Source organism: Epargyreus clarus, unplaced genomic scaffold (assembly GCF_041222505.1).
Source record: "Epargyreus clarus isolate Ecla_fem2 unplaced genomic scaffold, WU_Ecla_fem_2.2 ptg000008l, whole genome shotgun sequence".
NCBI classification, from domain to species: Eukaryota; Metazoa; Arthropoda; class Insecta; order Lepidoptera; family Hesperiidae; genus Epargyreus; species Epargyreus clarus.
Window position 1 is genome coordinate 15361944 of NW_027332216.1, and position 19108 is coordinate 15381051.

At 34.8% G+C, this 19108-nt stretch overlaps 1 protein-coding gene across 1 annotated transcript in view; it reads left to right on the forward strand.

The window, feature by feature from the left end:
• The window catches only part of AstA-R1 (allatostatin A receptor 1), a 147523-nt gene that overhangs the window by 14250 nt on the left and 114165 nt on the right, over window positions 1-19108 (forward strand). Inside the window, exon 2 of the mRNA XM_073076216.1 lies at window positions 18037-18113. The gene's annotated coding sequence lies outside the window, so the exon portion shown is untranslated. The remainder of the gene's footprint in view (window positions 1-18036; window positions 18114-19108) is intronic.

Below are 19108 nucleotides of genomic sequence, written 5' to 3' on the forward strand. Positions count from 1 at the left end.
AGTGTTACGTGGATTGAAAGTTTTTGTATGAAAATGATTGTCTAAAAGAGTCACAAATATTAGATGACGGTAATATCTGTCCATCGGGTAGCCTGTCTGCTTTATCGCTCGGTTTAGTAATATAAAACAGAACGTTCACATCCACATATTTCTAGATTATTCGCCAGTTGATAGCTTTGTTTATTTAGCCACCAATATGCCAATAGGTTTACAACCATACATTTCAGGCTCGTGGTTATGCATATATCCACATTAATATTTAGCACAAACATATTAACATGACTATGAAAACTTTGATCGCTCTTAAGATTCAGACAGACATGCTACTTTTAGAATCGAAAATCGACGACTTTTCTTATTAGAATCAAGTTCAAGTCGCCAAACCCTACACTGCGCAGATGATTGAGCGTCGATCGCAAAGGCTTTTGGACGCTAGATGTAGAAAATAAAAATATAATTCAGCATTCATGAAATTATTGACGCTGTTATTAAAAATCGATATGTCAAATATTTTGCATACCAGTCTGACATTAGATAATACATATCTATCTACTAGACATTGACAAATGTTGATCTTTGGAACGAAAAAAATGTGTTTCACTGTTTTCGATACTGCAACCCTTCTAGCGACTGAAGAATTGCTGTTTTTAGTCTTCACTAAACGCGGCAAGTATCAAAACGGTATGTAGCACCGATGCAATCGCAAAAACGCGAATCGTCAAAGCTAAAAGTCGGTAGTCTGCACCGTTACTTCGCTAATGTCGTTTCGTCGTAGGTTCACCGTGACGAATCAAATTGTAAGAATGGCTTTCTTGAGTTGAGTCATGGAGAGATAATACCAATGGGTATAGGAAGGTTAACCCATTGGACTTCGATTTTCCCTTCTAGGAGATGTACTCGTAGATCTGATCTGGAGATCTAGGGCCCTAATCCATTTTGAATTTATGTCCGTTCAGCTTACCGTTCTAGGACCTGGGGTTAAACTCTAAAAATATAAAATAATAGTTCCTTATTCTAGGATAGAGTTATTTCAGTTATAACTTAGATTCATACAAATATATACTAATATTTAATTACTTTTGTATTAAAAAGTATATTCTTATTTCAGGGAAACGTACCAAAATTGCAAACTTTACGTAGCTATTCTGTAATTTTCGAATGTATAATTCTTATGACAATAAATAAATCTGAAACTAATAATTATTACTATTTTAATAGTGAAAGTACATATTGCGGTACATTCGGACCCAGAAGTGGAACTGCAATAGGTGATAAAACAAAAGATACAAAATAAATACACGAAAAATGTACAAACTTATTGCATTCTCCGGCTTCTGAAATGGAGGCATTTTATTCGAAATTCATCTTTCGTTTCATCTTCTTCCTCAATACCTTAACCACCTGAAATATTTTATTGCTTCAGAAACTCGAAAAGCCGGATTCCATTCCAAAGGAAAGGCAACGTCACGTGATACCACTGAAACATCTTTGATATAGAAAGCTTTGGAATTTGATAAATGCAAATCTTTCAACAGTTATAAATTTACTCAAATACAAAGTATTTGCTATTGGCACTTTTTAACAATTGAGAGTTATAAAAAACGCAGCTGCCGTTTTCCCCAATTACAAAAAAAAAACTATGTACTTGGAAAAAAATTGAGTCAACGTTAAAGTTGCTTGTTATATTGGCCTACTTATCTATATATATAAAAGAAAGTCGTGTTAGTTACTCCACTTATAACTCAAGAACGGCTGAACCGATTTGGCTGAAAATTGGTGGAGAGGTAGCTTAGAACCAGGAGACGGACATAGGATACTTTTTATCCCGTTCGACCGCGTTTCCTTGAAGTCATTTTATAACTCAAGAACGGTTGAACCGATTTAGCTGAAAATTGGTAAAGAGGTAGATTAGAACCAGGAAACGGACATAGGATACTTTTTATCCCGTTCGACCGCGTTTCCGTGAAGTCATTTTATAACTCAAGAACGGCTGAACCAATTTGACTGAAAATTAATCGAGAGGTAGCTTAGAAGCAGGAAAAGGACATAGGATACTTTTTATCCCGTTCGACCGCGTTTTCGTGAAGCATTTTATAACTCAACAACGGCTGAACCAATTTGACTGAAAATCGGTGGAGAGGTAGCTTAGAACCAGGAGACGGACATAGGATACTTTTTATCCTGTTCGACCGCGTTTCCGTGAATAAATAAGAGTTGAAAGTTTGTATTAAAGTCCCCCAGTTTTGATGCAAATCTATATGAAAATTGGTATTTGATAGGATTTCGATAGAAAGTAATTAAATATCTATTTTACGATATTTGCAAAATCAACCCTTAAGTTGGTTAAGTAGGGGTTGGAATTTTATATTAAAATCCGTTAATTTGGAAGCAAAAACTGTAAAAATTTGCATTTGGCTTTAGAAGACACTTCGTTTAGAAATCGGCAGATTTTGAAGCAAAGTCTATGAAAATTGGAATTTAGCTTTTTGATTCAAAATAATAGAACACATTTTTCACCGTTTTTGGAAAATCAACCTTTAGGGTCGTTTAATCGGGTATGGAACTTTAATTTAATATCCGTTAATTTGGAGCACTAAGAAAATTATCATAAGACATAATGAAGCATCTGAGTCACTGTTTGTTTTTTTAGATCAACCCTTAAGACTGTTATAAATCGCCTTTCTATTTACACAACTGTTTCAGCATTTTTAGCTATTCAACAACCCGATTAGAGTACTATAAGTTAATAAACTTTCTTTAAAAAAAACCGTTATTGAAGTTATAGGTACTTCTTTTCGCGTGTTTGTAAAAAAAATAACAAAAAATACAACCGACTTCTATGTCACTACAAAGTAAAAAATAATTCGAACGAAATATATTGAGCGCCGACTTCAGAAATATGTACTAAACCAACATTCATTTTAGAACTTACACCAAATATCTTCAAACACAACTCAAATATCCCCATCGGTTGAGGAGTTACATATTTTGTCTCCGAGCCACATTATCAGACCCTTAAATAGTCAATGATGAACTGACTTTGTAATTTCATTAGAACCTACAATAAAAAATAACACAATAAAAAAATAATTATTAAAATCGGTTCACTAACGGCGGAGTAATTCGTGTACATACATAAAAAAAAGATACCGGCCGAATTGATAACCACCTCCTTTTTGAAGTCGGTAAAAAAATAACAGAGTGCAGAGAGGTAGAGTGAATTTTATTTAATTGTATTTTTTATTTTCCTGTTCTCCTGTGGCCATTTCCTAATATTTACCAGTAGTTTATGGACATAATACATAAATTACACGAGTGAAACCACGAGGTACAGATAGTCACTCATAATTAGGTGGTACGAAGTTCACCGGGTCATCTAGTAAAATATAAAGCCGATAAATTTATTTGCAGTTCCAGTTCCAGTTTATGGTAGCAACCACTAAATTTATTCTGATTTAACTTGTTTCGAAATAACAAAAAATGAAAGTTTGACGAATAATCTTGGGTATTCTAAAAATACCCTTGGAAGCTAGAAATGAGCGTAGCGGTGGTACCTCCTCGATCGAACTTTCCTCTTTCTACCACATTTTCCGGTGGCTGCATACTCTTTGATGCTCTTTTTACTTTAAAATTGTTCTCATTAGGATCTTATCCGGATTATTGAAGCTCTTTCATTCATTCATAAAATTATCAAGTCCATTCATAAAATTTTGGCTATGTAGTAATAAGGAGCAAGAAAATCCGTGACGTCACAAATCAGATCTCCTATCCCAAATGTAGGATCCATTGACTTCAGAAGGTATAATGAAAAAAGGTATGATTCATAAAAATACGACTTTATTGTGTTTGAATTGAGATGAAACGTGTTTCGTGGTTTCACGAGAAAATGTTGCTCTCGTGGAAATCGGATGAAATAGAAAACACTATTATCTTTAATATTGGGTCTGAACGTAATCTGATAATGCGATGAAAAGGTACGAAATTGCTCTTCAATAATCTTCTAACATCAGGTTAGGTTAGATTAATATAATTGGCATTTAGACAAAAACAACCAATCATAGCATCGGTCACCTCCACCGCCATACAATCAAAATCTTAGACCACTTCGAGCAACCGCGAACTTCGATAACATCATGATACATGTCTCCTGACACCAAGAGACCAATACATAAAGTGTTTCTCTATACCTTTGAAACTAAAATGCAGCAGCGCAGCTACAATGCTAATATCAGGTGGAACTTACTGAATTCTACAACGACTACTTTATGTCATTACGATTGACAAAAATGGAGTATTGATTTAATATTAAACAGTATTAAACAATAACAAAAAATATTAATTTCGTTAGGAATAAGCAATACCTACCTTTGCACTATATTTAATTAAAAGTATATATCAAATATTTATCTGTATGCATAAATAAATAAATATTTATCTAAAATATTTAAGACAATTTTTGCCTACCAAAATACTGAATTTTAGGGAGTTTTATGCTGCTGTCAGTTTCGTCCGATATAGATTGAAATCATATTTCATGATGCTCATATCCAAACTATTAATAACTCCCTTTGCGTGAACGTGTACAAACAACTTTGCAATTGCGCTTTGTGGATTAAGTCATTTCAAATGCTTTATCTGTCACACGAGGTATTCTTGGTATTCTCATTCGTTGTTTCTGTTTGCGTTTAAAATTTCATTAGCCTTTGTGAATGTTAAGAGCGTTCTGAGCTTATTCTGCTAAATCTTTATGATATGTGTTCAAATGTTGATGTTATATCATAAGTCAGACTGAAGATTTGAAATGTGAATTCAGAGGTATATAATTCATTACGTGGCAATTTGTTGTATGTTACTGTGGAGGGAGTTACGGAGAATGTTGACTTTTTGCATTTTCACATTTTGGTTTTTATTAATTTTTGAGTTTCATAAAGCTCTCAAAGATCCGTGATGTCAATTAAACCTCACTTAGCCAGGGTGACAAACTTCTCCCTAAACCATATCATACTGAGAGAAGGTCCATGTTCAAAAGTGAGACATAATTGAATTGATGATGAGGCGGGGTACAACGCTACACATTTATACCGCTTTCTACCCTGATGACCCACGTAGAAGCTTTTTTCGTCGTATAAAGTAGTCTATATCATTGCCATGTTATCTTTATATGAAAGTTCCGTCGTAATCATCAAACATTTGCAAGATTAACCCCTTCAAAAGTAGATAGCGGGCCAAGAATAAATAAAAAGACCTTTTCATATTTTTCATTGCATGAATAATATGGCCCAGAAAACAGTTTTTACGTTTTAGCCCATGATGTTAAAAGGTTACTCAACATTATTTTCGAGGGAAAGTCATAGAAGTCTCACTCAAGGTCGATCGTATCGTTGCTGCCTCTTGGGACTAAGTTTGAACGTCTCATACAAACGATTAGTATCACTCCCTAGGCCCTTATCTATTATTATATTATATACATACGAGTACATAGATATTAGATATAGATATTGTCTAAGTAATGTGCGTCTCGGGTTTAAGTGACTAATATTTGATGAATGTCGCAGACGGCTGTACATAAAATTGAAGGATCAATTTTCTCAGCCCGTCAACAACTCTTACGACTGAAGTTATAGCTGGAAGAGTATGGGGTTACAGTTCAAGGGTCCTTGAGTTCACATTTATAGATCTGAAGAGATTTAGCAACAATCTTTCCGATAGTAACTATCCGATAGAACGTGAAACTTTTTTGATTTTGCTCAATAATTCTTCTTGCTTTTGGCGAAGAATTCTCTTCGCTATTCTTGGAGTAGTTTCAAAATGCCCTGTCCACAGCTTTTGAAAATTGCCAGTTTCAATCCGATTTGTCTCTGCCTGGTTCCTACTTTCCGATTTGAAGTATCTGTAAAAGACAATTTCTTCTGTAATAAACCCGTAATAGCATAAAGTGTTCAGATTTTGAGCTCTTCTTTCAAACCAATGATGCATTAGTAACTTCAGCAGTTTTGTATACTAGATATGTTCTGTCTTCTCTTTTGCTTCGTTCAATTTACAGAAAATAACAGGTATTAAGGACGTCTTTGCGTTCAAACTTCCTTTGTCCACAATTTCGACTCGAGATTTTACAGAAAATCATGGACTTGAGCGTTTTTACGTTCGATAGATTTAAAAGATTTGTGATCTTGAGTGATTGGTACTTAACCAAAATAATTTAAATTTTAGGGAAAATGTGTTGCGACTTGATAAAGGTATATGTTTTTACCTCACTGCGGAGGGTAATGTTTTCCGAGCCTACACGCAGCCTAGCACAGGTCACATATAATGACGACTGATATCGTATCGTATTGTTTTCGAGGGTATATAAGTATACGATTTATGTATGTCTCATTATTTGACGTCTTGCTTCCCGAATGGCTCAACGGATTTCAAAGGATTTAAGGGAGTAACATAAGCTATATTTTTACAAAGTTGTGTTATAGTATTTATTATAATTCGTCCATTAGTTTTTTAATATCCCTGTATTTTGCTTTTAATTATTACTTTTTTTCATTCGCCCTTTTAGTAAGTATTTATTTGATCGATCCAGTAGAGTGGTTTATATTAGTAGAAGTGATTGGAAAGCTCTTTAATCTAAATATTCCCTTGAAAGATTTTAGATTAGGAGTGCCCATTAACATTTACTGGAAGATACCTGTAACTTTAGTAGGTATTTGTTTTACTGGATTACCTTTGTTCGAATGTTTTGATGTTTTTTTGTGAAACCTGCCATATTGTTCTGTCGTGGTTTGTGTAGCTTTGTTTTCGTTTAATGAGTGTTTGGGTTCGTTACATCATTATGTAGAAACACTAGTACGAGATGTTCTATATTAACCATAATTGGTAGCAACGCGTTTATGGCTAAAAAGTTGACAAAGATGTAGGACTCTTACCTAACCGTAGACAGCAGCGCGGTGGATTATAGTATAAACCCTTAATTTTGTGAGGAAACCCATATCCAGTGAAACAATAATGGGTTGACAAGGACAGTGCGAAATGCGGTCATAATATTAAGTGCTACTGCATGCAACGAAAATCTGTCCCAAACAGTCGGTTTTGTTCCGTAAGTACGTGAAGTTGATCACAAACGTTGCTACCGCTAATGACAAAGTTTGAGCCTCATTTACGCCTGCACTACTGCTACTTAGTAAATACAAACTTAATAGTGAAACGGAGTTATCAACAAAACTTCTTACTTTTTGTTAAACGAATCCAAATCGTGCCTATATACTATATCATTGAGATAAAAATATCGATTTATTTATATTTCGTCAGAAAAATGTAATGTTTAAGGATACATTTATTATCATTATTAAATGTAAACCTCAAAGAGTAGTTTAAAGAGTAGTAAATAAATAATTTTAATAAAACCTAGTCATATTTTTTTTTATATTATGTAGAAGCAGACGAGCATGCAGGCCATCTGAGATCTGCCGCCTATGGACTTCTGTAATACACTTTTAGGCCACAGACGCGCGCTAACCCTAGGGTAATTTTTGCTCTAGTAATGAACAGTAAAATATACACTGCTGGGGGCAGCGATAACTCAGAGGATTTACTGCCCATAGATCCGGGATCAAGACCTAGGCTGTCGTGACAGCTGCAGTTGATATCGTTACTTCGGAATTAGTCCCGAATATATGTCAGTCGCTGTTGTATAGACTTTGCACAAGGAAAAGATACAGATAGATTCAGGTTTTGGAGTCAGTCTTTCATTCTTGAATCTTAGTTAACTATGATCTTTCGAAGTTATATAGGTGTTAAAAATCTGTAATAGCTTGCTTTTTTGGTGCAAGAAAACGTCATGAAAAAAGCTGCACGCCTGAAGATCCCTTAAAAAAGTGAAGTTTTCAAAACATGTGAAGTCTACCAATCCACAATTGGTCAGTAGTTGACCTCGGCTTTAATCCCTTTCATTATTGGAGTGGGATAAAACCCAGACAGTGGAACAGAATTGATGTTGATGAGTTTGATGTCGATTAAAAATCTCCTCAAACACAACAATTTCAAAATTCCAGACAAAACATTCATAAAAAGATTCTTTGAATAATGTGCAGGGGTAATTGTGTTTCTTCGGGCTGGCTGAAAAGTTGAAGAAACTTCGCGATAGAATAAGTCGGCTAACTCCTAAGACCATAGGATATTAGATCCATTTTAATTCTCCCTGGGTTTTATTAAAATGATTTTCTCTGAGGAAGCCGAGAATCCGAGTTAAGCTGAATATAAAGCGGTGTTATTTAATTTAAGTCTGACCTAGGGATTGTTTCCTATGGAATCAATAGATTTGTAAGAATCAATAAATCCTTACTATGAATCGGTTTAGTCTAAAGGTAAAAAGAGAAGAAATGAAACGATGGGGTCCGAAGTTGTACACCTATCTCTGCTTATAACAGTGTTACTCGTATATACTAATATCCCTTCGATACCACATAGTATTTCAGCCAATAATGAATTCGAAACTGTCTACGAGTACTTACGGATATTTATTGCAGTGATATGTAATTCGAGTTCAAATTGACTGAGTTCGTAATTTTATTAGGAAACATGGCAATTTTGGCTAAATGTGCTGTGAACATTAACTGTGTATGTTTCACCACAAAGCTAGTTAAAAAAGAGCTAAGGCCTTCTCAAACCATTCATATCAAGGTATTGGCAGACTGCACTCTACACTAATTATAACTCTGTGTACCCCAAGTTAAGCACGAACCTTTTCATAATATAATAATGTTCGTATGAGGACTTTCCACATTGTTTGCTCATGCGGAGAGGATGGCCCATTGTGCTCCAATCTGGGTTAATTGACGACATGACAAGAGAAGGGATGTTCAATGGAAGTATTCTTTTGTTACGGTGAAGTTTAATGCAGCGCTTGCCAAATCCTCACAAATTCCAATGTGTAGATAGAGAGTTTGACTTTGTTTGTGTAGATTCGCAAGCGCTTGTAGGATAGCTTTTGATCAGGTTAAACGGTTTAGAAATTTGTAATTTATGGTAAACGTCAAGCGTGTAGACACGGCTTTAGAAAATAATATTAAATTTGCATAAGTAATAAACTTTATTTTCCCAAAATAAATTGTGTTTTGATTGAATACAATTAAATAAATACGACCTCTTGTAACTGTACATTTAAATTTTTCGCAACAGTCACTACGCAGTTAATTAAATTTTATTTAATGTAATAACTGATATATTTGAAGAAAACGAGAGTTCATTTAATTTATTAGGTAGTGCAGCTGTATAGTAGCCAACGCCCAGCGTTTGTGTAGAGCAATTTACCATAACTCGTTTAAAGATGACGTTACGCGACCCTGAATCACGTTATCGAAGTTTTCTAAAAATCTTTCAAATATGTAAATCGAAAACTAGCAAACTACAGTCGCTCTCTAAGCGTGATGCCTTGTGGGAAATTGAGCTGCCAAAAATAGTGATTTCGATCAATCAAGCCATGATTTATACGATTTCATAACATTTAGCTGTTTATGCTCATACACTCATGTACACTGCATTTAATCCATAACAAGATTGGTCAGTTCTGGGTAGTTAACTACCATTTTTCTAAGCACGCAGCCCTTAGTCCGAGGTAACGTACCGTAAATTGATGTAATTTAGCTCAATTGAACGCCAACGCATTAAGTATTCTGACCATGGTTAGGTTCAGTGCTTCAACAAGGTTTATTTCTCATGCTATGTACGCCCACCTTACATCAATAATTTTATATGACATACTTTGTGTGACATACTTTGTGTTAGGTACAATATGCATTTCCTTAATTTGACGAATTTGCAATATTGTTGTTTTATTACATCTCGATTTATCATTTTTTTGCGATTAGACAAAGCGTGTAGAAAATTTGAAAAATGCAAAACAAATTCATGTGCCTAAAGTACTAAAGATATTTGATTAAAATTTTATTTCGAGGCTTGGGAGATGGATAGGTTCATATGGTTAAATTTATTATCGTAAGTATAAAAGTATCCACCCTGTATAACATGTATATCTTATTATTTTTTTAGATACGCTTTCTACACTCACAACCCCACTATGATTCCCTGTGTCGTGGGTGCCATAGACACAAAAAGACGAATACACAAACACCTAGACCCAGAACAAATATCCAAATTCATCCTTCAGACTCTCCGCCCGGGGTTCGAACCTGGAACCGTATGCGCGTCAGACCGGTATGGTAACCGCTCCGCGACGCGGACCGTCAAATTTATTTAACAAAATGGGTAAAAAAGGAACTTTAAAAATCATCTCATAACGGTGATGTAGCATAAATAATCATTTTTATACTTGTTTAGTAATAAAAAGAAAACTCCAAAAGTTACTTAGCCCTGCCATCGGGTCTAATTATAAATTACAGTGAGTAATGTAGACTCTCGAATAACTTGTGCGTTACAGCGTGTTGCACTGCCGGCGATGAACTATGTTCTATATATAAAGGAAAATAATTGACAGACGATGGTTATATCCATTAAATCAATTACAGAAAAAATAATAAAGCGATACTCAAAACGATTGTTACCTAATCTTTTCGAGGTTTGAATACCAGATAAAGATAAAATAAACATAAAATAATATTTTTAAATATTCTGATTTGGACACTCTTATACGAGGCATTCCATAGGCTAGAGCAACAGAAACGATCATACAAACGGGTATGATTACATGTCTTCAACTAACAGAGACAACTTACTATCATGGTCGTTTACTTGTGCCTAATTTTAAAAATTACAAAAAACAACTTATTTGTTTCAACCATTAAACTTCGTGAAAGTTTAAATCTGATGAAACGACGTCCCGTGCCTAAAACAGGTATTTAAAAAAATAAACCAACGTATTAAAACTTTTAATATTTATTTTAATTAATTTGAGTCTATTTTATTTCGTACAAACTTTACAACATTTCGAGCAGAAGACGCTTCTTTAATTTATCCTCACATAATGAACACATTTTAGATAATTATCGCCTCGCTTATAGTTCCTCGTTGTGTATGAATTAAGTTTCTTAACTTAACACAGTATCGTCTCGAGCCGCCTCGTGGGAGGCTACCGCGCAACTTTTCTATTTAATTCTTGTTTTACCTGAGAATATAATAAGTCAGTATTTATATTAGCATGCCGTATGAAGGTTGAGTAAAACATGCCTTTTATTAACATTTCATACAACTTTATAATTATTGCTTTTAATTATATTTTTAATTACTTCTTAAACTTAAATTACATTTTCTCTTGTTAACATCTGCATTATAACTAAAATGGTTAATTATTTTTCGAATTACCATGTAATAGTCTCAGACTCAAGAAAAATAGAATATTGCCTGCCTAACTCATAGATTAGTAAATATTACTAACTCCTAACAAGAAAATGTAACCTGTTTTGACAATTGAAATTGTTACTGTCATCTATTTTCGTGTTTGAAAAATAAAAATAAATGTAATTTTTAGATCATTCACGAATGAAACGATTTTTCTCCGCACTTTTTCTTCGATTTCGTGTTTTTGCACCACTTAACTGCGCAAGTCGGCATTGTTCCGCGTAAATTACACTATGACAGCCATTAAATGGCTGACAGATTTGTCAGACGTTTAAGCCATTTAATGGCTTCCTTCAATTACAAGGCGGTGAGATATCTATACATATCTATGGCCTAACTACACGCGTTTGTTTATTTTTGGGCGTATTATTTATGTATGTGATTATGTCTCTTTCTTTCACTTATTCGTCTCAGTCTGTTTTATTCGTCCACAATAGCCTTTTTGATTTACAATTATTAACAGAGTGAATCTAGCAAGACCCAAATAATAATATTATGAGTTGTTATTCATGTCAATATTTAGATCCATCTGCATGTATCGCGGTAACCGAAAAACTGCGGCGGAGAAACTGCAAATACAATATTACATGTACTATTATAGTTTCACAATAATTATACTTTGTACAAAAAGATCTGCAATCGTTTTTCATTGCTATAAGTAAACACCTGACTTTGAGGCATTTAACTTATTGAAATAGAATTTACACTTAGCCGCAAACTAAGAGAGCGGTTGCGGTTAAAGGTACAACTGCGGTTGTTTGAGTCCTCAAGTTCAGATTGTGAGGTCAGGGCATTGATCTGACGGGTAATGGACTTTGTGTTTGTAATAAAATGTCTGAAATAGTGATACAAAGGAAAAGAGCTACAATTTCGGACCGGCCGCGGCATTTGCCAATTTCCCAGGGTCAAGTGTTGACGAATAGATGAGAATATATTTAAATAAAAATGTATTCTTCTCAGAAAAACATTCCATTTGAATGCCATATCATGGAATGCATAAAAATATTTGGTCTGTTTTCGGGGGCCGTCCGCCATATTGTATTTAAAATAACGTATAAGTTCATCATACATTGTCATCTAAACCAAACGTGTGTGTCAAATTTGAGCTCAATCTGTTGGTGTTACCTGTAGTCTTTCCATGAGTTTTCAAAACATCTCACAATTTTTTTTACTCAATCCATTATTCTGGTCCGTTTGCTTCAGTAGACTGAGTAAACGTAACAATAAGTAAGTGCTCAAGTCTTTTTGTCTGCCTGACATGTTCGCAAAAGACAAAACATAAAGCGCCATTTTGTCAATTAAGACATTTAATGTTACGTTACTCACACTATACTTGTGATACAATCCGCTAGGGGCGTTGATTGGAATTGGTATGGGCAAATACGTAAACGAATACCAAAACAGTCATATTTGTCAAATCGTAAAAACTCATGGTAAGGGTACTGATTGCAAGATGACCCATAAATACGTAAACTAACAAAGTAGCTAAGAGCATTGTCCACTTACAAAGTCAAAGCCTTACGACATTGAAACAGAACTTTACGGTTGCGGTTAAAATCAACACTTCGGTTGAGGCTTCAGCGCGTTGTAAGGTCAGAGATAACATTGTTTTTCAAAAAGGTATCGTAAAGTTTCGTTTCAATAGTTCATTTTGAGGTCACCACACTGACTGTCGTGTATTATGTATCTTTGATCTTTGGGTTACGAATGGAGTACGTTTTAGTATTCAATAACGTAAATATTTTCTGTAAAAGTAATTTGGAGTCTTGTTGTATTGGGATACATAAATATTTTATAAGCTCGTAAAATAATGGATACATAATAGTGACTAGGATATTTTTGATACTGTGCCGTGGGTCCCATAAACAAGGACAAATACCCAGATCTAGAAACAGAAAATTCGTAAAGTGAAACAAAGATAAAGGTAAAGGTTCGTAAAAAGGGAGATGTCGTCTTAGAAATTATAACCTGAATTTTCCATAAATGAGAACATCGCAAGGGACATGTTTGGAAGTAAAATAAAAAATTCAAAAGTGTATGAAGTTTGCCAACCCGCATTTAGCTAGTAAGGTGGACTTTCGCCTAACCCTGTTATTCTAAAAATAGATCCGTGCTGAGCATCAGGACAGTGGGTTAAAAAAAAACGTTGATGGACTGATATAAAAGATTTCTTCACTCAAAGCCCTTCACAAGAATTCTGTGTTTTGAGTATCTCTAATTTGTGAATCACAAAGACGAATACACAAACACCTAGAACACATATCTCAATAAATATATATATTTTTTCACCTGATGGTAAGTGGCTACTGCCACCCATAGACATCTGTAATCAACCCCAGATAGGTTTAGATATCCCTACGTGAGGTCGGCCACAGATGCGCCGCTACCCCTAGACTAAGCTGGAACGCCTCGGAAAAGTATATCTCTCTTACCACACCCTTCAAAACGGAACACAGCAGCGCCTAACACTACTGCTATAAGGCAGAAATAAATGTGGCGGTGGTGCCGCCGGAGTCGAACCACAAAGTGTTCTACCACCTTCAAAATATAGAAATATAGATATAAGTCCATCATTCAGATGTGTTTTTGACCAGGAACCGAACTGGAAACCGAAAGCGTCAATGACCGCTCCGAAATCCGGAACCACACATAAGAAACTGATATATAAGTATTTTAAAAATTTAAATAAAGCCAGTACATAAAGCTAAAACATTGCGTTAAAAATCAATGCCTAACGGAGTGGAAAGCTGACGTCACTATTCATTAGGACGGAAGAATAATTATGGCTTCAGCCTGTCAATTAGATGATCAGAAGTACGGAGAGAACTCCATTCAACTGGAAAGTGTTTGTTGTGCTGTAGAGATCATTTATTAATACTTTTTGAGACACGTTTAAGGAAATATATGGGGGTTAAATAACGATATAATACTCGTATAATAATTTTGAAGACAAGAAAAAGACCAAAACAAGGAAGGGAGGAATGTTCTTAAGGCAATTTTTTCTCTTTTGTATGTCAAACGATAAAAGTCAAATTAAATTAAGAAACAAAAGTAAAAATAAGTTAAGAAAATTTGTTTTTTACTTTTGTTTGGTAGCTATTGATCATTTTAAGTGACGACAAAAAAAATCGATAACAAAAAATAGATTTCGGTCGAATTTTGACTACTAATACGGAGAAACAGTATACGAGCAGGTGCCCGCCGCGTGATTAGTAAAGATTACTCACTCCTAACAAGAAAATGTAACAATGTAAAAAAGTTTTGCCACGTCTCCGTGCTAAAACTTTCCCTAAAATATTTGAGGTACTTATTTATTTTTTATGTAAATTACGCAGTGTTAGTTATTTATTCGTAAATTTTATCTAAAAATGTATTTTATTTGTCAAGCATTCACAAAAATAACTGACAAATCAGCCTTTTGTGGCTTTCAATTTCAAGGCAACGAAGTATCTTTACTAATCTATGACTTTTTCTTACAATCGCACGACTGCTCATTATTATTTTTCAATGCATGCACAGTCTCCCGAGTATTCTCACACACCTTAGAGTGTGCACACGCCTTAAAACTCCAATATTTTAATTTGATTTGATTTGAATTGGTGACCTGTATGTTTGCTTCTTAGGGATCGTACACAAAACTGCGATGCGACGCGACGCGAATTCGCAACGCAGAAAATTGCGACACGAATTGCTGCGATGCGATATCGTGCGGCATAGCGTCTCCCAGGGTGACCATTCTTCCGACAACCGTCAACCGTACGGAACGTACTTTGAAAATTAGGTCGTGACATGGATCGTAAAAGGAAGTGTGCACTTTTGTTATTTCTAAGGAGATACAGGAAAAAGTAACAAAGAAGATTTTGAGTTCATCCATTTATCATATATCATTTATTTTATATTTAGTTTCCCAAAGAACAGGGCGCTCCTCAATCAGTAATATGAAAAGACAACGTCGTACTTTGTCATTTTTTTAAGTATACGTCTTCCCACCCAACAAGTACAGGTCTGTGCATCTTCCCCACACGCTGTCTCAGAACGAACTAAAAATGGCGTCAACAAGTGTGACGAAACATCGCAGGAATGCGCGATGCGAATTAATTCGCAAGTTTTTGCGATGCGTCGAGGGAGCTCGCAGATTTTTACGATGCGACGTCGCATCGCAGTTTTGTGTACTAGCCCTAAAATTCCAAAAGACGTATGATGTCATAACGTCAACCGTCACAACAGAACACAATTAATGTACCCTAAACTATCACAGTTAGTATGTGACAGCTCATAACAATTTTCGTTAATGCCCACACCGTAAAAATAATTAATGGCGTAGCTTGAGCCTAACAATTCATTTGGAGTCGTTAAACAATTTTATGATCCCCTGTAATAATGATGGCTCGTAAATGTTTCGCTTTATAAGTATCACATGAACTAACGTAACTGTTGGCAGTGTAGTTATTGGCATTATATAAATGGGGAGGTACTAATAAAATAGACTCCGTGCGGCACAGGGCGGCACTTTTAGGGCGGCATTTTTGTTTATAAAATTGATATAGCAAATGTAGCAAATGTCCAAATGTGCAAATGTTCTTTGCCACTCCGAAGAACTAAAAGGGTCGCTTGTATTAAAGTAAGCCGATATCCACACCATTGTATCGAAACGAAAAAGGTATAACACCCTAGAAATAGATGTGGCGGTGGTACCTCCCCGGGCGGACCATAGGGTTTCTATCACATTTCTACAACTAATTTAAATTTACCACCTGAAATGTTCAAATTGAATGTCATTGAAATTGACCCAGATACAAAGACGGGCAAAGTGCGGTTTGTGGTAGCGGTTCAATAAAAATGAAGTTTACGCAGTTTGCTGACTAAAGAGGTCGAATTTGCCGTCGATCGATCGACAGTCGATGACCGTCGTCAATGCGGGCTGTCCTCGTCATAGATTAGTAAAGGTTATTCACTCCTAACAAGATACTGTAACCGGTTTTGACAATTGAAATTGTCACTGTCACATATTTTCATGTTTGAAAAATATTAAAAAAAAATTAGTTTTTTAGATCATTTACGAATGAGACGATATTTCTCCGCACTTTTTCTTTGATTTCGTGTTTTTGCACTTAACTGCTCATGTTGGCATTGTTCCGCGTAAATTGCACCATGACCGCGTAAATTACAAATGTGTCAGCCATTTAATGGCCGAAACATTTGTCAGCCGTTTAAGCCATTTAATGGATTCCTTCAGTTACAAGGCGGTGAGATATCTATACTTATCTATGCTTCACGTGTATTAGATCTCTGGCAATCGTGTATTTCCCTAGCGTAACACTAAGAAAGATTTTTTTAATTAATCTCTGTAAGAATATTCTTTCAAGGCTAAGAATTCATTAAAGGATTACGTAATAATCTTTTAAACGGATTAGCAGATAAAAGAATGAGACGGCATTTAGATCTATTATTCCCTTTTATCAGACGCCTTTAGGAATCTATATAATTTATTCTCTATGTATAAAAACGATGACGCCCTATATTTTCTATATTATATTGTTAGAAATATATTAAAATTATTTAATTATAGTATTATTTTAATTAATTATTTTGTGTTATTTGCATGATGTGTTATTTTTAGAATAATAAATGCCCATTTAAATAGTCATTGGCTGTAAGCGTTACACTATTGTATGCATTAGCATAAAAAAGAAAAAAAAAACGCTCTTGACGTTAGACTTGTATTTTGCGCGGGAATAATAAAAGTTGTAAATTGGACCCATAGATTAGATACTTAGCCGCCTTAAAATTGAATGAAGCCACAAATGGCTTATTAGTAAGTTCTTTTTTTTGAATTCTTGACAAATAAAAACATTTTTAGAGAAAATTTACGAATAAATAACGAATACTACGTAATTTACATACTAAATAAATAATTATTTCAAATATTTTAGGGACATTTTAGCACGGAGACGTGGCAAAACTGTTTTACGCAACTATTTCAATTCTCAAAACTGGGTACATTTTCTTGTTAGGAGTGAGTAATCTTTACTAATCTATGATTGGACCAAGAAATAGTTTTATTTTAATAATTCAGAAGTGGGATAATCTCAAAATATGTCTGTTTTTTCCAAGCGTTTTCCAATTTTTTTCCACGTTTTAACAGAACAGAAAGGCGATTTATATTGACGTGTAATGACGCGTGCATACTTCGCTGTCAAACCAGACAGACATTAATCAAACTTTTTGATTGAATAAAGCTAATGCGTTTACATCAATCGTGGTTTAATACCACCGATTAGTCGATCGATCATCGAACAAACAAAACGTCAAAAAATCTAATATTTAGTCTAGAATGGATTTCCGTACGTCTAGGACCTGCGGTTCGAATCCTTAGCATGTAGTAATTTTAAAGGTAGGTTTAATAATTGTATGCTTGTTAAACATTAGCAGGTGTTAAACAGTAACATCGACAAACCTACTCCTACCTGCGGCGTTAAACACTACTATGTTCTGGTTCAAAGATTTTGGTAAGGGAGATATACTTATCCGAGGCGTTTCAACTTAGGTAGGACTTTAATCTTACGTAGGGTTGATTAAAGATGTATCCGGACGGCAGTGATCTCTTTCCATAATAAAACTGCATGCTCGTCTGCTACATCTACCTTATAAGAAAATTTTACATTATAAACACAAATACTAATGTTGTTTCAGATATTACTGGTAGCTTTTCACTCCCAGATGGATTCCCCAATGTGCTGATTAATCAATTTCTAAAGGCGTTTGGAAGGGTGAGTACTGTTCATGATCAATAATCATCAGATTCTCTATTTTTGGTATACTTTTTTGAATCTTTATCAATTTATAAAATTTACCGTAAATATTAACACGACTTCGATTTTAGGATTCAGCTATGTTATAAGTGCTTGCAAACCTACACAAACAAAGTCAAATGTTTTATCCACATGATTGAATTTGTGGCGGTTTGGCAAGCGTACGGACGTGGTAATAGATGACTGGAATATTGACAAGTGAATTCGTATTTCGAAAGATTAAACTCGACGTTCAAAACTCGGGGCTAATTTCTTGTCACGCGATTTTATGTCTGCGTGCGTGTCTCTTCGTCTCCCGCGTGCATTTAACTTATATCACTGGAATATCTAAGAAACGAGAGTTTGCGAGGGACGCTCGTGTGGACAAGAATGGCACGGGAGCATGAACTCGTGTGATATGAAAAGTATCCCTTTGGAATGCCGCATAGATATAAGTTATGCGAGAATTCCTTACACATACATATGCAGTTCACCTCGTCTCTACACTGGCAAATGCGGCATCGCCGGCATTGTAGTTTTAAAGAATTCAAATCTGATATTTTATCTTGAATTCAGCTTTCGACATTATAAAAGAATCTTATAGATTAACATTTTTGATGATATTTAGGATAACGGTATCATAAACTAAAAAGTATCGCGTATGTGTGTGCGTGTATGTAGTTGTGCTTGTGTGTGTGCGCCCGCGTGCGTGTGTAAAGTGTGTTTGGTTTACAGTTTTACATAAAATTCTTATATATAAAATTCTCGTGTCACAAAGTTAGTTTTTTCACCAAATTTTATTTGCATATTCAGTAGGTCTGAGAATCAGCTACTATCTATTTTTCATACCCCTAAGTGATAACGGTTATTTACCCTTAACATTTTTAAACAATATAACGTTTGCTCGGTTAGCTAGTCTCTTAAGTAAAATAATAAAAAAATGCAACCCAGATTTCAAAGAATATAAATTAATT